The sequence below is a fragment of the Notechis scutatus genome, chromosome 1 (genome assembly GCF_049901735.1).
Source record: "Notechis scutatus isolate UNSWTSFEM ecotype Mainland chromosome 1, rNotScu1.2, whole genome shotgun sequence".
Lineage (NCBI taxonomy): Eukaryota > Metazoa > Chordata > Lepidosauria > Squamata > Elapidae > Notechis > Notechis scutatus.
The window spans coordinates 306,976,832-306,998,471 of NC_142009.1; the positions used below are offsets into that span (position 1 = coordinate 306,976,832).

General features: G+C 37.0%; 1 long non-coding RNA gene across 5 annotated transcripts in view; it reads left to right on the forward strand.

Annotated features, from left to right (window-relative positions):
* Window positions 1-21,640, forward strand: part of LOC113420347 (uncharacterized) — a 142,698-nt gene that overhangs the window by 25,445 nt on the left and 95,613 nt on the right. For 2 of the 5 annotated variants that reach the window (XR_015746846.1, XR_015746849.1), the window contains exon 2: window positions 15,046-15,124. The exons of 2 other annotated variants lie outside the window; for them this stretch is intronic. This is a non-coding gene — a long non-coding RNA (uncharacterized LOC113420347). Of the gene's footprint in view, window positions 1-15,045; window positions 15,147-21,640 lie in introns of all 5 variants that reach the window. One more of the 5 variants, XR_015746847.1, reaches the window with a different exon arrangement.

Consider the following 21,640-nt stretch of genomic DNA (forward strand, 5'->3'; position numbering starts at 1 on the left):
AGCTATATATAATAAATTTGCCTGTAAGGATCTGCTAAAATGATTAGGCTTATGAACTTGCTCAAGGGGAATCCTGAATACTCAACTGGATGATCTGCTTCAAAGTGTCTGAGTCTTGTCTTAAATAGATTGCTATGGAAGTGATTACTAGATAGAGGAAATTCAGAAATTTATTTTCTTACCCGATTTCTGTCTGTTTGTTTGATTGGCCAAAAGATACAGATATTCTTTCTGATTTTTCATAAAAGGAAAATTTGGGAAGGAGACCCAGATTTATTTTATTATTTTATTTATTACAGCTATTATTATGCCTACATAGGCTGCATGTAAAACATAACCTGTATAACAAGCACACATAATGGTGTGTATTGTTTTCTTTTGTATTTTTTAAGCTTGATGACTTCTTATACACTTTGCAGAATCAAATTGTCTGAGTTGGGCAGCCATATACAATTTTATTCATTTATTTAAAAAGTATTCAAAATAAAAAAAAAATCACAATATAAAGAATAATACAGCAATCCACAACTATCAGCAGCATTCTAAGTGCATATTTATTACAGCTTTAACTCCAAAAGCCTGCAAAAATCCATGGGTTTTCTACTGCTTGATGAATTTTAAGGATCCTTAACAAGTAATCTCTTCTAGCATACTTCAAGAAGGCAAATTCTGGACTTCCGGTGGCACTTCTGTTGAGGACGGATGGAGACCACAATCGTGCACAGCTTCAATCCGTGCTTACCCTGTTGGAGGGATCCCTATAGTACTGGAACCATCAGACCCACCTCGGAGGGGTGGGGGAAGAAGGGGAAACCATCATCTAGGTTGAGAGGAGCCACATCTCTCCTCCCTGGCTTGGTATATTCCCCTGGAAGACAGGGAGAAGTGGCAGTTTTAATGGCTGCCCTGAAGACGGGGAAGCTACCGGGACCTAAGTGTGTGCTGGAGAGGTGAAGTGGTTAGTGGCGTGTATCCAGACAAGACAAGCTGAACCTTTTGTTTTAATAACCCTAAAAAGCAGAAAGAAAGATTCCTCTTTTGAGAGTACAACAGCAGCGAATAGAAAATGAGGATAGTATAAGGTAAATAAAAAAACTGGACTACAAAAGAGCTATAACGGAATTAAGGTTGGAATTGGGAATAATATGCAGAACCTGGCATTAATTAGGCATTGGATAAAATGCTGAACTTGCTTGGAATTGATTATATTTTATAAAAAGGCAATGGTTGAAATGTTTGAAAATTAATATTAATATAATTGAAAAAAGGGGGAAAATGAACTTTGAAAAGTGGAAGCAATATAGAGTGCCACCTAATGGTACAAGACATTTTTTCCTGGATGACTTTATGGAAAATTACTGGTCTGTTAAATGTGTGAATGAGAAAAAACATGAAATAAAAGATTTTAACATAATAGGAACCCCTGAAGCTTAAAAGAAAAAGGGTGAGATTGCAGCAAGAGGACAAAGGAAGGCAATATCATGGGACTGTTGGGGGTTGACTGGGCAAAGGAAATAGAAGGACCAAGAAGGAAAAGAGATATAAACGGAGTCTCTTGGCAAGGATTACAACTAACTTTAATAAAATAAAGAATAACACAATTGATTAAAAAATGGAAGAAGCAAGCAAAGAATTTAAGTTGGAACTGCAAACTGTGAAAGAAATGATAAAAGAAATAAGGGGACTATTGGACACACTGGCAGAAAAAGTAATGCCAATTTATAGCAGAACAAAGGAATCCTAGAGAGGAGGAGCCAAAGGAAGAGGAAAACAGCTAAGATGGACATGAAGATTCAGAGACATTGCCAAAAGATACAAAACTAAAACATTGATGACGGAGATAATAAATAAAAGAGAGAAAGCTCCCAAGAGTAAGCAAAAGAAGAAGAAGCTGTAGCAGAAGAAATTTCAAAAAAGAGAAAAGGAAAGGGTGGGAGGAAAGATGGGGGACTGGCAGATGGAAATAAATGTAGTATTAGAGGAAAAAAAGAGGGATAAAGAGGAAAGGCCAAGAAAACTTAGTAAAGGGAAAGCTGGCTAAAACTAAGAGAAATGACAAGGCTGAGAGATTTAGAGATAAGGGTTAGATATAGCATAAAAGGGGGATTCCACATGGGATTGTATCTTTGTATTTTTTATTAGAAATGTAGAATGGGGAGATTTGAAGTTTATAACTTACTGGGAATTACCTTAAGATTATTAGATAATTGGAGTTTCCGGTTTGTCGGTTCGCGAGCGGCAGGGATTTGCGAAGCTGCGCGATCCCTGCCGCGCTAGCCGTTTTTGGGGCTCCGACCCAGATGGGTACGGAGCTAGGCTGCCCTGCAGGGGCAGCTGAAGGTAGGGGGGATCCGGAGAAGGGTATGGGGGTGTTGCAGACCCCCTCCCCGGCCGGCAGAACCCCCTTTTCCCAGGACGGTGCAGCGGCGGTCCGTAATGGCCGCCACAAAGAAGCTGGCAGCCGGGTAAGAATGCGCAGGAGGAAGTGGAGAAAGTGCTTGAGAGGAGAAAGTTTTTCTTGGTTCCTAGGACTCTAAGACATATTTAACAAAATTCCTGAAAAGTACGACTTTCTGAATGATACCTTCGAGAAGAGGAAAAAAGCGGCAGTTTAATGGTGCTGAAAGGATAGCTTACCCTCTTTTTTTACGGAATAAAAAGTGAATATTAAGAAACCTATTTTTTTTAGGTGAAAACTGGCTTTAAGCGATGAGTGGGAAAAGAGAGGACTAAAAAAAAAAATATTTGTGTGCTAAGACTTTGTTGGAGGAGATGCCTTAAGGATTGAAAGACTAAAATATATTGCAATAAGATTTTAAGAAACAGATTTGGACTTTCTTTTTCTCTAATTGATACTACCCTAGGAGGAGAGAGTGGGAACTCTGTCTTGGTTTGGACTGACTGATAACTTTGGGATTGTCTTATTTTTCCTTTGGAATATTCTGGCTGTTGTAAGAGAAAAGAAAAGAAAAGATTTATAATGGCTTCTTCTATCGAGGAACTGAGAAAAGATTATGAGCAAGCAAAACAAAATGGTAAAGCTGGTTTAAAAGAAGCCTGCCTTTTTTTGGAAATGGCGTTCATTAACTATCAACAAACATTGCAACAGATGAAGACAGCAGAAGAAGAACAAAGAGAGGAAGCCATCTTTAATAAATCTCAGAACTCGACCAAGAGGGAAGGAAGAGGGAAAAGAAGAGAAATAAAGGACTTAAGATTTAAAAAACATTTAAGAAAGGGAAAAACAAGGTGCAAAATCAATATAAGGATGGTAAACAAAAGGGAAGAGGAATACGACAGAGAAGGGAAGCCAGTAAGGCAGAGGCTAGAAGAAGGGGGCTAGAAAGGTTTGTTGGGGGAAGAAAGAAAGGGAAAAGGTGGAGAAAAGCTACAAAGTTTTGAAATTAAATGGGAAAAAAGAAATTTTTTTTAGGGATAAAGGATAAGTATAATTTCTTCAAAGAGATTTTGCAAGGTACATAAGATGATATTGTAGTATTGTATCAGAAATAGAAAATTTAAATGGCTTGAGAGTTGATAAGAGATTAAAATGTTGAAATGTTAATAATGATTGGTTTGAAAATATAATATGAGGGGAGATTTAGAATATTAAACTTTAATTAAAGAGTTTAATAAGATTATAGTATTGATGTTATTATAAAACTTTCATTATAGTATTTTGTTTTTAATATTTAGATCTATTGTTTAACTATGTATTTAATTGTTTTGGATGTATTATTCAGTTAGAATGTACCAAGCAAAATCGGATTGGGTATTTTAAAGATTAATTTGATTAATTTAGTGGGGAGATAGAAAGGCATCATACTCTGATTAGTGATTTCAGGAGAAATTTCTTTCTTTTTAAAAGGAATGAGACAAAGGTACAATAGAGAATGGACAAAAGATATAAATATAATGACTCAAATTAAGATGATTAATTAAGATAGAATTAAGAAGAGTGAAATATGTGGAGAAGTTAATATAGAAGACTTAGAATGGTAAATAAAATAAGTAATGATATGTAAGATGAGCATGAATATAATTGAAGTCCATGAAAAGAGAGATACCTGGGTCCAAGTTACTTTCCAAAAAGATCTTTTTTATGTTTTGTGTGTTGTGTGTATATGTTGTTTTTTTTGGGGGAGAATTAATAAAACCTTGTAGAAATATAGAATGAGAATAATGGTAACTAAGTCAGAAAGAAATAGATGAAATAATAATAATAAAATTGAATAAGAGTAAAGAGAAATAAAGGGAAATTGGATAAGAGGTTTTTGTATGTTTATATGGAAATGGTTTAAAACAGAATTATAGTTTATCTGACTTGTTAAATTTATAATGGAAAAAGGTTTAAACATGTAATGGATAATGATGACTTGTGTGTTTTGAAAATTAATAAAACTTGTTTTAAAAAAAAAAGATTATTAGATAATTATAGATGAGAAAAAAGAAGGTGGAGTGAGCGATATTAAGAGGGTTCTATTGTTATTAATCCTTTCTTTTTTATATACATACATATTCTAAAATATGCTAATGACTATTTAAATGATATTAGGAAAGCAGAGAATATGATGACCTGGGTGAAAATCTGGTATTAATTATGTTCAAAAAGTGTGAATTAGGGTAATATAAATACCATAGGTTGAAGTAAAAGGGGAAATTGACTCTGGTTTTTTTTCTTTGTGGTATACATGAAATAAAAAATATAATTGATTATACAAAGGATATGAGAAAATAGAAAATATAATGAACTAGAAGGGATTGTGTGGGATGTAAAATATTTATAATGAATGAATTATATTATAATCAAAAGCAGGGGAATTAAAATTTATTTAAATTATATAGGTAAATTTTGGAAACAAAGAAAAATATGAAATGATTATATGAATATCTCTGGAATATATATATGGGGTATACCATGTGGATCCCAAATGTACTAAGCATACTTTACTTTTACTCATTTTTTCTTTCATTGACTAATTATTGTCTAATTATATATTGGTCTGGAGAAAGTTATAGATGATAACAATACATAAGGTAACATAAAATAGGTGGTAAGCTGAAATTGGAAATAATAGGGGATAAAGAATTGAAAATATATGTGAGGATGAAATGATTTTGATATTGAATTAATGAATTGAAATATGAAAGGGAAATTTATCTAAAGATTAGTCGAATGGATAATAATTTGAAGTGATATTAATTAAGGAAGTTGAAAGTGTAACTATGACTATGTATAAATATTGTAATCTGGAATCACATTGCTCACATAAAGAGATGTGTAAAAAATAAAAAACTTTGGAGAGAAAAAAAGAAGGCAAATTATACTTGAAACAACCAGCTTTGTAGAAATCCAGAACCTAAACCTTGGAAAATTTCATAAGTTATTACAAATATGACTAATATGATTTCTATCCGATGCCAAGATCTGAATTATATAATGTTGCTGCTTGCAGAGCAATTTGTAATTGTTGCCCCCTTCACCTTCTTAAGAATGTTCTTCCAAAACAGGAGGTAAGAACATAGACTATAATTATCTACCTAGGCCAAGGGTCTTCAAACTTGGCAAGTTTAAGACTTGTGGACTTCAACTCCCAGAATTCCTGAGCTAACAAGACTGGAGAAGGAATTCTGGGTGCTGAAGTCCACAAGCCTTAAAGCTGTCAAGTTTGAAGACCTCTGACCTAGGCCTACACCAGGCCTAAATGGTCAGCCCCTTTAGAGCCTTCAACACCTTTTACAACAATCAATTATGGTCAAGTTCCAGCTTCTTACTCCTTCCCTGGCTTCTGATGTAGTATAAGCCAGATAGAAAAGGTATCCAGTCCAGAAGTGACCATTTCTCCAAAAATTGTCCTCTTCTTCAACAGAAACAGGTTCAAGCTGTTATGTTCCAAAGCATTATCTGGCTTATCTCTTTAAGATCTGCCCAGCTGACTTCCAATTCAAAATGAATCCTATTGACTCTAATATTTCATAGAGGCCCTCTAAACATTTTTTCACACCATCATATCGTAAAAAGTTGATATGAAAAGGGTTGCAAAACAGCACTCCACATATCCAATAAGGTTGAAGAAATAACTACCGTATTTGCTGGCGTATAAGACGACTTTTTTGCCCCGAAAAACATGCCTCCAAGTGGGGGGGTCATCTTATACGCCGGTATATCCACTGCTGGCTTTCGGATGCTTGTTGGACGCAGCGAAGGCGCCTCTGGCTTCCTGGATCCCCTGCATCGCTTCCGCTTCATCCCACTCGCCTCGCTCCTTCCTGCTCTTCCCACGGCTGCAGCCTTCCTGCTCTTCCCACGGCCCCTGGCACTCTGCCCTGCCGCTGCAGCCCCGGGGATTTCTGGAGGGCGTTTCCGGTGGTGGTGGGGGGTCGTCTTATACGCCGGGTCGTCTTATACGCCGGCAAATACGGTATACTTCACTGTCCTGACTATCACACTATAAGTCTCAGCTTTGACACATACTCATGCCTAGTCAAATTCTCTCTTTTATCTTCTATCAACTTCTTTCCTGGTATCCTTCTGGCACTTCATCTGCTGGTGATTAGCCATAAATCAATGAAATCTATTTGATCCATAGATCAAATGAACAACCTGTGATTAGAAAACAAAGCGAGGACATTCAGAGGCAATCCTACCAAGAGCTCCCCGTTGAAGAAGTTGATAAGGTTCTAAAGGGAATTGTCTTGAGATTGCTGGGAAATTCCCCAAGTGTCATCTAGAACTCAAATTCATCCATAGAGTGCCTGAGATGGATTGCTTGAATTGGCCCCACCTCACTGTGTAGGATTATGGTGCCAGTTGGCCCCAAAGTCGTCAGAAAGTGATGTATAAATCACATGTCCCTTTAACATCATATCAACTGCTCCAAATAATAAATGCAGCCAATATGAATACACTGTAAATGATTCAGGGAAGAAAAATTGAGACATTTAGTGATTTGATAAGGAAGTTTTATAAGAAAAAGGTAAAACAACTCCAGTAAGGCTAGAAAAGACTGAAATAAATTCTTAGATTCTATGAAACAGAATGATTGGTTTCCCCAGTACCTGCTGCTGTACAAGACAAAAGTTGAGTCAAATCAAATTGAATTGAGTAACAAATATCAAAATAGCAACACAATCTCATTAAACAAAGTGAGGAAAGGGGAGAAAGGAAAATAATGAATGAATCACTAACCATTAGAGCAGAGACAAATCAGCCAGCAGATATTGCCAAAGTTAAAGCCAAAGCCATTTTAAGTATCATTGAATCCTCCCTCCAAGATCATAAGTAGTAATGTGTTTAACTTGGCTAATGTGTTCTTCTGCAAAGGATGGAAAGGAAATTATATATGTAATTCAGTAAGAACAATCTACTACTGAGACCATCATTATAATAATGAAGTGCTTCATTTTTGCCTTTCTCCAAATCCAAATTAAGAATTTGTCTAGGATGACCCTCTCAAACTCTGACATTGTCAAAATTTGGACTGGTAGGACATAATACTGCAAGGCCAGGGTTATGCTTTTTTATTTTATTTATTTTGATTTCTCAATCGCTCACAAGATAATAGGTATATACATAGTTATGAATACATGAAATGGGTACATATAAGAAAAATAAAAGAAACAATAGGACAGGGACAGTAGGCACGTTGGTGCGCTTATGCACGCCCCCTACAGACCTCTTAGGAAAGGGGTGAGGTCAATAGTAGACAGTCTGAGGTTAAAGTTTTTGGGGTTTGGGGAAGAAACTACAGAGTCAGGTAGAGTATTCCAGACATTGACCACTCTGTTGCAGAAGTCGTATTTCCTGCAATCAAGTTTGGTGCGGTTAACCTTGAGTTTGTATCTATTGTGTGCTCTTGTGTTGTTATGGTTGAAGCTGAAGTACTCATTGACAGGTAAGTCATTGCAATGTATGATTTTATATACCATACTTAGATCAGACCAAAGACAGCATAATTCAAGGTTTTCTAGGTCTAGAATGTCAAGTCTGGTGGCATAAGGTATACTACAATGAGTAGAGGAGTGGAGAACTCTTCTTGTGAAATATTTCTGGACTTTCTCAACTGTGCTAATATCAGATACATAATGTGGGTTCCAGACTGATGAGCTGTATTTGAGTTTTGGTCTAGCAAATGTTTTGTATGCTCTAGTTAGTAGTGTGATATTACCAGAGAAAAAGCTACATAGGATTAGGTTAACAACTCTTAATGCCTTTTTGGCTGTGTAGTTACAGTGGGCTCTAGCACTTAGATCATTAGAGATGAGTATTCCAAGGTCCTTTACAGAGCTTGGATCATCAACAAGGTCTTGACTATTCAGCTTTATTTTCTGATTTTTTTTGCCAATATGTAAGACAGAGCATTTATTTGTTGAGATTTGAAGTTGCCATTTGTTTGACCATTCTGATACATAGTCAAGATCTTTTTGAAGGGTAGGTTTTCTCCCATGAGAAGTACACTAATCATACAGGATTAAGTGGGACAAAGAACAATTTGAAGAAATTAATCTTAGCCAACTTTATTTGGCAGATTCTTTCATATAGGCCTTCATGAAGTAAGACTAGTTCCAATCAAACATTACTTTTAAGAACTTCCAAGTTGCTTCCAATGTTTTTTTGTCCTTAAGAGCACAAACTTGACTTCCATAAAGAGAAAACTCAGCACATTAGTTCTGAAGAATTGCATTGCAGCATGGACAAAAGTGTTGCCACTGTGGCTATGAGACAGGAGGAAAGTTCATAGAGTTGGGCAAGCCAGAAAATATTAGATAGTTAATGTGCAAACCAAGAACTAAATGACCCTGAGTCCAAGGAAACTCTTGAGCTCATACTTTGGAAGAATTAACTGGTGGGGTGTTTTTTTAGAAATATGAAGTCCACATTTCTCATCTGACACAATAATCCCCTGCAGAGAAAAGGAAATACTGTAGTTTCATTTCCTACAATTTGCCAGTAATTCTTTTAAAATAAACTAAAAACATCCTCACCTCACTAAAAAGCCAGGCTTTTGATTCTCAGTTACCAGCAATTTATTCTATTATTTTCACTGGCCACCCTGGCACACAAACACCACAACGCAGCTATTCATAAGAGAGAAAGGAAAGGCAAATACCAAAACATACATTAAAATAATGTAAATGGACAGAGCTTGGCATCATGGTATTTCCAGATCTTTTACACAAACACCAAGACTACAGAGCATCAAACAAACCCCTGGTTTTGCATATTTATTGTGCACTCTTAGGTAGAAGAGGGATCTGGAGGCTTCTTATGCAAGTATCTTAAAATCAAGGAGAGAACATGCTAGGCTTGTTTCAAAGGATTGATAAATGGTAGGTAATTGCAAGTTAGGATTTAATCAGAATTGGTGGCTGTACAATTCAATCTTTAAAAGTCAGAGACACAACTGCAGTGCATTAACACATGCTTCGTCCTTTCTAAGCTTCCATCACTTCCAGTTTTTCATTCTCCACATCTGAATAACTTTAATGAGGTCCAATTAATATCTTTACAGTCTGAAGTCTGAATTGTGGCAACTTAGCAGTTTTGCTTCCTACAGCAGCTTTTCTGGTCAGTTCTGAAAACGGTTACATTCCTCTGACTGAGAAATTAATGACCAAAAGACTCCCACTGGCTGTTGCTGAAGTAGGATGGCATTGTGTGAGCGTGTGTGTTTGCTACTGAATGTCTGATTTAGTTCCTTGAACCATCACATTAGGGAAAAAGAGTGGGAAACCGGATAAAAGTCTGATGCTTCCCGTAATCATTAACAGTTCTGAGACATTCAATGGAATGTGTCTGGTTATTTTAGTATAAATTGAACTGATGAACTAATGACTTACCCAAGCGTTGCTAACAGAACAGGATGCTAGATGGGAATGATGTGATGTCACCTCTTGGGAGACAGCCAAAGAGCTTCTAACCAAAGAACTTTCTTGCCAGTTAGAAGTAATTCTACAATTATAACAAAAGGATGTTCCAAAAATGTAATAAAAACAAACAATTGGTTTTGATGTAAACCAAAGGTTGTTCTCTGGACATCTTTTAAATACCAGGATTCAGTCTTGGAACACATGAAATTAGTTCATTATGCAAATATACAGTATAGTGCAGATTGAAGTTGGCTTAATAGTAATTCTCTTGTGTCGCTAGAGGAGCATGGGAAAATGTCAGCACAAAATTCTCTAAACTGCAGTTTGTCAATGATGGGCAAATTCTTCTTCTCACTTCAGTTTGAAATTGACTCAGTATTTCTGCTTAATCTGTTTTCTGAAAGTTTTCCTCCAGCTAATAATATTAGGATATGTCTGCTAATAACATCATATACATGAATGTTTATGTTGTGCTGCAAAACCAAAGTCTCTAATATTGGCCAGAACTTTAAAAATCATCCCTTTATTTTTACAAAACAAACAAGGAATAAAGACAGAAGAATAATCAGAGATTTGGAAAGAAGGACAGAGAGTTGGAACCAAATTAAGATATATTGGACAATTACTCTGAAACTTTCCTTCAATCATTGTTTGGTCAAATCTTGTTTTTTAATCTTTTCTCTAGCTTTTGAATCTCTTCCCTGTCTAGTATAAACTCAAGGATTTATATGAGATTGTAATAATGGTGCAAATAACATCTCTCACAAAAGTGCTCTATAATTTTTGTAGGTATTTCTCAGATATATTCCACTGAAAAGATCCCAGACAGCAGAGCTAGGAAAGACCTATCCCCAAATTTATTGTTAGGTCGTCTTCTTCTTTACTTCCTCTTTTCCTGCTTCGGGTGTCAAAGGAAGTATAAGGTTCTGATTCTGGCAGGCTCAAACATTGATAATTGATGCTCTGCAATGTGTCTTTGAAGTTGTGTCTTCACCTTCTTGGTCTGTCTTGTGGTCTATGACCTCAATGCACGTTTATATGTCTAAAATATCTCTAAAGTACTTAGAGAAACTGAGTTTGCCTGAAAGAAAGGAAGCAACTATTTGGATGGGAGAGCTAAGAGCAGTGGTAGGATTCAAATATTTTTACCACCAGTTTGGCGGGCATGGCTTGGTGGGCACGCTTTATGCATGTGCATGCACTTTGTGTGCACACCAAACGCACACTTTGCGCAGGCGCAGAGGTATTCTAACTCGCCTCCTGCAAGCCTGCACGATCCCGCTTGCTTCAGCAGCTGCCGCGTGGCACTCTTCTGTGCCGCACAAAGCAGCTGCACTTCAAATTCAGAGGATAAAGGTGAGTATGGGAGCCCAGGTGGGTAGGCGGGCCAAACAGCAGAACCGGGCCGAACCGGTAAAATACCACCACTGCCTAAGAGGCATATCAGTAGAACTTCTTGCCTTAAGAATGACATTAGGTTGTGTGACATGCATTTTTCCAGATTCAGTTATTACTGGAACACTGTGGCTTAATTACCTTGAATATGTCAGATGCAGTATGCATTGTAAGGGTATACGGAATGATCATACATCAATTTATATCACAAGTTGATAATCTTTTGGGAGTCAGCATTTGGTAGCTTTAGAATGAGTAAAGAACAATTGATATGTAATGACACAGACCAGGAAGAGGTCCATTAACAGATTAAAAGAACCTTGTAGGTCATCTAGTACAACTCCCCCCCCCCCCACTCAACCAGGAGACCCTACAGCATTTTTGACAAATGGCAGTCCAATCTTTTCTTCAAAGCCTCCAGTGATGAAGCTCCCACACCTTCTGAAGGCAAGCTGTTCCATTTGTTGATTGTTCTCACTGTCAGAAAATGTTTCCTTATTTCTAAGTTTAATCTCTCCTTGATCAGTTTCCATCAGGGGTGGGATTCAAATTTTTTAACAACCAGTTCTGTGGGCATGGCTTAGTTGGTGGGCGTGTCTTGGTGGTCATGTGACTGGGTGGACATGGTTTGGTGATCATGTGACTGGATGGACATGGCTTGGTGGTCATGTTACTGGCTGGGCGTGGCCAACTCAACATCACTCACATCGAGGCACGCATCTCTTCGCTTGGCCTCTCATGACTGTGGGGATGCTGCAACAGTCTTAAGTGTGAAAAATGGTCATAAATCACTTTTTTCAGTGGCACTGTAACTTTGAATGGTCACTCCACACAAGCAAAGTACCAGCAAAGGAGGGGAAAAAAATCTCCAGAGAAGTTCCTGAGACAGGAAGTCTAGTCCTGCCAAGAATGTAATAAGGGTTAACGGAGAGGCATTTTCTGTAAGCAACACCAGAATGTTTCCTTCCTGCCTTCCTTACAGGATTAGGCCAGTAATTTCTTCTAACAACCGGTTCTCCGAACTGCTTAGAATGTTATCAACTGGTTCTAGCGAATAGGTGCAAACTGGTAGAATCCCACCCCTGGTTTCCATCCATTATTTCTTGTCTGCCTTCGGGTGCCTTGGAAAATAGCTTCACCCCTTCCTCTCTGTGGCAGCCCCTCACATATTAGAACACTGCAATCATGTCTCCCCCTGGTCCTTCTCTTCACTAGACTAGCCATGCCCAGTTCCTGAAACCATTCTTCATATGTTTTAGTCCCCTTGGTTGCTCTTCTCTGCACTTTTTCTAGAGTCTCAACATCTTTTTATAGTGTGGTGACCAAAATTGGATGCAATATTCTAGCTGTGGTCTTACTAAGGCATTAGTACTTCACTTGATCTTGATTGTATCCCTCTGTTAATGCACAGAGACAAGGCTTAGCTTTACTTTTAAAACAATGTCAAGCCTTTTTTTTTAGCGTCATATTGCAATTTCAAGAGTTTTCTTTATACAAATAGCAATCAATCATATGGGTTCTTGGGGAGGGAAAGGAGGTTGTTTTATGGAATTCATGTAGCCTTGGAGCTCATGATTTATATATTAGTCAGCCATCAATTTGGCTGAAGGTGTCCAGGAGATATATTTTACAAAAAGTTGTCTTTAAAACGTAATATGATGCTTTTACTCTACAACTATACACTCAAAGGTAAATCCCAGTGTGTAGATAATCCATTTCTTAGTATAATCATCTTTACTTTTTTGTTCATCAAGGACACATTATGGTGGACTGAAGCAGTGGTGGGATTCAAAAAATTTTACTACCTCTTCTGTGGGTGTGGCTTGGTGGGTGTGGCAGGGGAAGGATACTGTAAAATCTCCAGTCAGAGGTGATATTTGCCGGTTCTCTGAACTACTCAAAATTTCCGCTACTGGTTCTCCAGAACTGGTCACAACCTGCTGAATACCACCTCTGGACTGAAGGTCCTCCTATGATAGAAGCAAAAAGATCATCTTTAAAACAGGTTCCCCCCCCGTTCCCGCCCCCCCCCCCCCCCCCCCCCCCCCCCCCCCAAAGGTCCACCTCCCCCCCGCTTTTCGGGTGAAACCACCAGCGTCCCCAAGATCCCCCCGCGGTACCGGGCACGCAGCTGATCCGCACAAAAAAGGTGGGGATCACTGCTTTAAAAAGATAAAATGTGTAGCCAAAGATTCACTTTGGGAAAAAAACTTCCCTGTGCAATTTTTCTGTTTCTTCTTAAGAACCTTAGAAAAGTATGATTAACTTTAATTTCAGTGTGACATTTTTGCTGTTATGGACAAGTTCAGGGTACCTTAATGGAACAGAATTCTGTGAATCACCTAGGCAACAGCTTTAGGCTTTTATTATTTCTTCTTTTATGTACACAGCATTGAAATGGTCTTTCTTGACTGACTTCAGAATATGTCACCTTTTCATATACTATTAATTTGAGATGTGGGGGACAGTTAAAGAATGTGCTCATTTTCCTTGCTCATTAAAAGAAACAATACCAGAACAGAACACAAAATTGTTCAGGAGATAGCTGTTACACAGCTCTTAAAATCATGAGTCATTTCACAGGGACCAGCAGAGTCATGGCCATTTATGTTTTTCTTGATAACAAATAAATAAAGCTCTCAAATATGGATTGTGTAAAGGCACCTCCCTCAACTTAATACTTTCTACTCAACATACAATAACTTGTATTCTAACACATTTGGAGAGTGCTAGTTTGGGATAGGGCATATCCATATACCTTAGAAGGTAGTATACAGAGGTCTTAGAAAGTGTTGGAAATTTCTGGATCCTTCTAGAAGAAATAAGATCGACTTCTATTTACAGAAGGTCCATGCATAGTGTGCAACTGATGCAACATAGCCAAAATCATTGTAATACAAAAGTATTGGTTCAGATTTTTGTATTTAATTTTTTCCATTGCAATCACCCCAAATCTGGTCCTGAAGTTTGGAGGAACCATTAGAAAAGTACTAGACTGGTCAGACAGCAGTTTAACAGAGTTGGAAGGGACCATGTAGGTCATCTAGTACAAACCCCCACCCAAGCAGGAGACCCTACAGTATTTCTGACAATGGCAGCCCAATCTCTTCTTGAAAGCCTCCAGTGATGGCGCTCCCACAACTTCTGAAGGCAAGCTGTTCCATTGGTTGACTGTTCTCACAGTCAGAAAAATTCTCCTTATCTCTAGGTTGAATCTCTCCTTGATCAGTTTCCATCCATTATTCCTTGTCTGGCCTTCAGGTGCTTTGGAAAATAGCTTGACCCCTTCCTCTCTGTGACAGTCCCTCAAATATTGGAACACTGCTATCATGTCTCCCCTGGTCCTTCTCTTTCCTAGACTAGCCATGCCCAGTTCCTGTAATCTTTCTTCATATGTTTTACTCTCCAGTCCCCTAATCATCCTGGTTGCTCTTCTCTGCACTTTTTCTAGAGTCTCAACATCTTTTTTATAGTGTGGTGACCAAAACTGGATGCAGTATTCTAGGTGTGGTCTTACTAAGGCTTTATAGAGTGGTATTAGTACCTCACTTGATCTTTATTGTATTCCTCTGTTAATGCAGTTTAGAATTGCATTGGCTTTTTTGGCTGTTGCTGCACACTGCTGGCTCATATTTAGCTGGTTGTCCACTAAGACTCCAAGATCCCTCTCCCAGTTACTTCTATTAAGCCTGGTTTCACCCAGTCTATAGGTGTACTTTTGGTTTTTCTTGCCTAAGTGTAATACTCTACTTTTCTCTACACTGAATTTCATTTTGTTAGATAGAGCCCAGTGTTCAAGTCTGTCAAGATCCACCTGGATCTTGAGCCTATCTTCTAGGGTGCTAGCTATTCCTGCCAGGTTAGTATCGTCTGCAAATTTGGTAAGTTCCCCTTCTATTCCTTCATCTAAGTCATTTATGAAGATATTGAAGAGTACTGGGCCTAAGATGGTACCCCCACTGCTTACTTCCCTCCATATAGACATAGACCCATTAAGGAATACTCGCTGAGTATGGCTTGTCAGCCAGTTACAAATCCATCTGGTGGTGATGCTTATCTATCACTTTTTTCTAGCTTACCAAGAAGTAGGTTGTGGTCTACTTTGTCAAATGCCTGGCTGAAGTCTAAGTATATTATGTCCACAGTATTTTGCTGGTCTACTAATTCAGTCACTATGTTGAAGAATGAAATAAGATTGGTTTGGAATGATCTGTTTTTAACAAACCTGTGCTGACTGCTAGTTATTACTTTGCTCATTTCTAGATGTTGGCAGATCTGTCTTTTTATTATCTTTTCCAGTATCTTCCCAGCTATTGATATTAGGCTGATTGGTCTGTAGCTTCCTGGGTCTGGTTTTTTTCCTTTTTTGAAGATGGGACCCACATCAGCTCTTTTCCAGTCCTCTGGTAGTTCCCCGGTGCTCCAGGATTTTTGAAAGATGCAGTACAGTGGTTCTGAGATGGCATCTGCCAGCTCCTTTAGAACTCTGGAATGTAATTTATTTATTTGATTTGTCAATTGCTTACAAGATAATAGGTATAAGGATAAACATAGTTATGAATACAAGAAATGAGTACATATAAGAAAAATAAAAGAAACAATAGGACAGGGACGGTAGGCACTTTGGTGTGCTTATGCATGCCCCCTACAGACCTCTTAGGAAAAGGTCAATAGTAGAAAGTCTAAGGTTAAAGTTTTTGGGATTTGGGGAAGAAACCACAGAGTCCGGTAGAGTATTCCAGACATTGACCACTCTGTTGCTGAAGTCGTATTTCCTGCAATCAAGTTTGGTGTGGTTTACCTTGTTTGCTCTTGTATTGTTATGGTTGAAGCTGAAGTATTCATTGACTGGTAGGACATTGCAATGTATGATTTTATATACTATACTTAGATCGGACCAAAGGCGGTGTAGTTCTAGGTTTTCTAGGTCTAGAATTTCAAGTCTGGTGGCCTAAGGTATTCTGCAACAAGTAGAGGAGTGTAGAACTCTTCTTGTGAAATCCATCAGGCCCTGGTGATTTGTATTCTTCAAGTTCAGACAAGTGTTCTCTTACTATTGTTTTTTGGCTTATTTTAACCTTTATTTCTAGTCTGTTTTTTACAGTTATGTTTTTGGTAGGTTGGGCTATAGTTTCTTTTTGAGTGAAGACGGATGCAAAGAATGGTTAAGCAGCTCTGCTTTCTCTGTGTTACCTGATAGTTTTTTGCCATCTTCTCTCTTTAGTGTACTGACTGTTTCCTAGATTTTTTCTTGTTATTTATAGGTTGGAAGAAACTTTTATTATTATTTTTGACTTTTGTTGCAAGTGTTTGTTCATTCTGAGTCTTTGCTTTCCTGACTTTATCTTTGCAGATTCTGGCTATTTGCTGATATTCTGCCTTAGTTGCTGTCCATCTTTCCATTTTTTGTACTTGTTGGAAGACTTAGGAAGGGAGGGAGAGTTCAGCTTATCAATGATTCATGGATTGCAAATCATACATGTTGATGTATTAGCTTCACAGTGATAAGGTTTAGTGTCATCACTAATCAGATCATGTCTTCTGGATAGCAGATGCTTAATTCAATACTGTTATACTGGGATGTCTGTATACTCCCTAAGCATTCTTCAGACAAATATGTTTGTCTCACAAATGATTCATCCCAATAATCACTTTCTAGGCAAAAGAAAGTAATTTTTTAGGTTTGTCCTTTAATTCTGGGAATAGATCCTGCGTTTAGTTTGTTAGTTCATTTTCTCATTTATTGAACCTACTAAACTCTTGTTCCTGTGCACATCTTACAAATACACCCAATTCTTGGGTGGTGGCGTTAGGGTGGGGGGCAATGCCTGGAAGATAGCTGAAATGTGTTTCTACTTGAGAAATGGAAATAATCTTCATATTTAAGATTTAACTCATATTTGCAAAGAAACATGTTAATGACAGTTGCTGCATTAAGATTTTAATTGTTATGCTTGAAGGGCATTAACTGAACTGGTATTTCTGTTTTGCTCTATGCAAAAAAAATCCTTATTAGCATTCTTCATTTTGATGTTCTCCAAAGGCAATAGACTATAGCTTCAAGTCCGCTCCCTCAAATTTCAGTCAGGATTTTTTTAAAAATCACCTTTTTAAACTGTATGTCTGACTTTTTAATTGTATTTCCCTTTTTGTTCTATTTTCTATCTATGTGATTCCAAGAGTCAAAAATAACTTAATAGCACATAATCATTTTCCTTTGATATTTCATACTGATTTTTTTTTATTATTCCTGGTAAAAGAACTTCATTTCTCCATATTAATCATATAAGTGAAAATTGGAGTTCAAATAAGATAAATACAATAGATAAATAAGATAAACATAAATTTCAGATTTTACTGCATGCCAACTTGAGTTATAGCAAACATAATTATTTAATATTGAAGGTTCAAACATAATTGCAGAAAATTTTCAGCCATGTAATAAACTGTATGACATTATGATGTTATGCTGAGCCTACAGTGATGGAGGGGCTTACAGAGGAAACAAGTGCCCTGGAACGAGGACGAAGGCACTATAAAAGAGAGTAGATGGGAGCTTTTTTTTTTCTTTCTTTCATGGTGGATTCGTGGAGGTTGGGATTTTGTTGTGGGAGAGGTAGGGCTGGGTTATGACAGAGACAAGGCCTCAGGTCTGTTTCTCAGAGCAACAGCCAACTTCTAGTGACATTAATCCCCTGATTCTTGCTTCTCTTTAAAAATCTCCCAGCCCAATATTACTTTTTAAAAAGTGATAGAGAGATTTTATATGGGAGGAAATAATGAATAATGAAAAATTAACAAGGAAAACGGACACAACTGAGGATGGAATTTTCATTGTTTAAATACTAGGCTGGAAATTCAGAATTATTGCTGGTTATATGCAGAAACAATCTAAATCTTCACAGTTGTAAAACATCACTTTCCAAATCTACAAGCTATTTCATTCTTCATCTTTAAATGTAAATGATTGGAGGAAAGCACTCCTACAATCAGTTCTCAAATTTTAAAAATCTGAAGCAAACAGTTAAAAGGGTTGCAAGGGGAGGAACTGCAGGAGAAAATCTGAGGGGAAAGCGGGGTGGATTTACTGGATCAGAGTCTTAATTTTACTTTAGTGAAGGCATTATATTTGAAAATACACCTTGTAATTTAGGAAAGTATTGAAAATACATCTTGGCAACCTAGGATTTCTGAGGGAAATGGGTGGTTAAGAACTGTGATAGATAAATAAATAAATAAACTAAATAAGCTAAATAAACTAAATAACCTAACTAACCAACTAAAATGCAGTGTTAATGATAGATATTACGTGATAATAAGTTGGTAAGGCATTTTTAGCTATTTTAAACCAAAGGAGAAAGCACTAGGGAGGTAGTAAAAATAGGACAATGTGCAGAAAGATTATCTATCTTAATCCTCTCTCTGCAGATGAAAATGTATCTTTTCATACAGTGCCTTGCCAAGTTTGTTATGGATAAAACAAACCAGCTGCTCAAACAGATGCTGGATCAGCAAGAGTCTCTAGTGGTACTTTCATGTTGAGTACCCCAACATTTCCATTTTCCTAAGTTGGAAACCTGGTAGAAATGATGCTTATTTGTTCCATTTTTGGTCTGAGTCACTGTCTCACCCAGAAATCTTCCAAAACTTCATAAATACTGGGGGAAATGCTTAGGTGAGAGAGCAGATTAAAAACCAACTAATCAGATCATATGCTCCAGCAGACATAGGATAGTCAGTACAGGAACACGTTGCTTAATTCTGACACACTGGTGTTGCCACTGTTGTGTTTGAGCATGCACCAAGCAGGTGCAGCAATTAATCAGTGAAGACAAGGTTACACATAGGAATGTATAAAATGTTTCAGGATCAGAACAAAATTCAAATCTTGATAGTTTTGAGTGATAGCATTTTGAGTTTTCTGGACAAAGAAAAGAATCCCGAATTATGACTTCCTAACATGTCACATGTTATGAACTCAATGTATATGATCAAAAGTTTGGTTCTGAAGCAAAACCAAAACACATCGTTTTTGAGTTCTGCTCTTGCATAGCAGAGCCAATCTAGATTATTCCAGCAGGATGTTTTTGAGTGAGACTATTTTGTCCTGAACTCTGAAAATGTCATTGACTGTATCATACAAGCTCTTAATTCTGGAAGATGGAATTATGTAAGCTATGATCAGTTCCTTGGTGCTGATTTATAGTCACCCAGTTATTATTGTGTTTACATAACAGGTCGAGCTTTATATCACCTCAGCAGTTGGTAGAGCACACTAGAAGACTCTACATCAATAATGGGAAAATGGACTACATACTATAAGCTAATATTTTTCTCTCAGGTGCTGTGTCCTATCACCTGTACTGGAATAAGACTCAAAGGCAAAACCATCTGGTTTCTGAATATGGAATGAGAAGATAGTATGGATCATCTCATTCTTTTTTTTTTTTTCCAACAAATTTTATTAGTTTTACAAAAACAATACACAAACAATCAAGGCATAATAACATAAAAAATCCTTTCTAAAAAAACCAATAGAACGTACAAAATAGTTCCAAATTGTAATATAGATATTTACGTTATCTATTCAACTTCGTATCTTATCCCAACTTCTCCTTTTCATTCTATTATCCAAATTATATTTCTTGCTAATTGAAGTTTTATTCCCTTTCATAAACAATACACAAACATACAAAACATAAAACATAAAAAAACATAAAACATCTTTTCTGAAGGCTGTTTGATCCCGGGCTAAAAACTCTTCGCACAGACACAAGTTCAAAAATCATATTCACTTTATATATCGTTCCATATCTTATTACCATTTTCAACTTTCTATATAGCTTCTTCCCTCTTTTATCTTTCTTAATTTTGTTTTATTTATCTTATCTCAATTCAGTTCATAATACTTATCATTCTTTGTCTGTTCTATTTCCATCTATCCATTCATCTTTTCTCTTTTAATATACTTCTCCTGTACACTGATTGGAGTGACGCCTTTGACTCATTCCCCTAGTTTAAAATTACTTAATATAACACTTAATTTATATTGGGATTCTGTTTAGTACATTCTAACGTTACACAATAAATTTTATGAAAGCGGTAAAAACATAACAATAACTAAATAAAATCATATATAACCACTATCCATATCATTAAAAAGCTAATCATATATATTGATACTCATTTATATCTTAAGCATTTTACTCTAAATACACATATAAAAACACAATCTTATGTATCTTCCAGAATCCCTGTGACATTTTTTTTCAATTAGATTTACCCATTGTCTCTAAATAAGCTTTGTTTCTTTAAGTCTTGCTTCCCACCATTAAGGCTTCTCATCCCCTCCTTTCTCTCTTGCTTATTCTTCTCCTTGCCCTTTTTACCCCTTTGTCTCTCCTCCTCCCTTTTCTTACTCCCTTTCTGTTGTTTTCTAACCTTGTATCCACCTTTCATCTCATTTTTCTCTTTTTTGGTTGTTTTTTCAAACCTTAAAATCCCCTTTTTCTTTTCCTCTTTCTCCTCCTCCCCAAAAAGAACCCATTGTTCATCAAAGATGGCTTCTTCTTCTTCTTTGTCCCAGTCGTCCTGCTGCGTAGTCAACTTTTCATAAGTGCATACCGCCATTTCTAGAAATTGAAATAGAGTGCCCAAAGTATCTTTTCCCTTGTTTTTCTTTTTTATATTTTTGATATTCAATTTTTAGTTCATCCACAAGCGATGCCATCGTGAAGAGAAAAACTTTTTCCAAAACAACCACCCAAGTATTTTTAATCAAAAATAATTGCAAAAAATTCCAAAGTTACCAAAGTTCTTTCTTCTCTTTCTCTTTCTGGGGTTACTGTTTAATCAAAGAGATCCAATTACAATATATCTTTCTTTAAAGTTCTAGGCAATCTCCTCCTTTTTCAACTTCTGCTCCAATTTCTTTTCCTCTCCCTTCCCACTTACAACAACAATTTTCTTTTAAGTATTCAGAAATCCATACCTCCAATAAGGGTTTTCCGATTTCTTAAGTTATTAAATCCAATGTCCAGGAATCCTTTATCCCTTGGCTTTAACTTTCAAAATAATTTACCTTCAGTGCCCAAATAAATTTTCCAAATCTTCATCTGCTGTTTCTATGGGGTGGGAGACTGAAGAAAAAAAAGGTTTTTTTTCCCCTTGACAGCTTTCTCCGCCGCTTAATCTTCTCAGGGATACAATGTATCTTCCAGCAATTCAAACGATTCAGTTTCCAGGGTATTTAAAAGTTGTTGATTGACCCAGCTCAGACAGCACTTTCACTTTTCCTGCTTCCTCCAGCACAATCTTACCCGGCTACAGGCTTCTTCGTGGCGGCCATTACTGACCGCCGCTCCACCACCTTGGG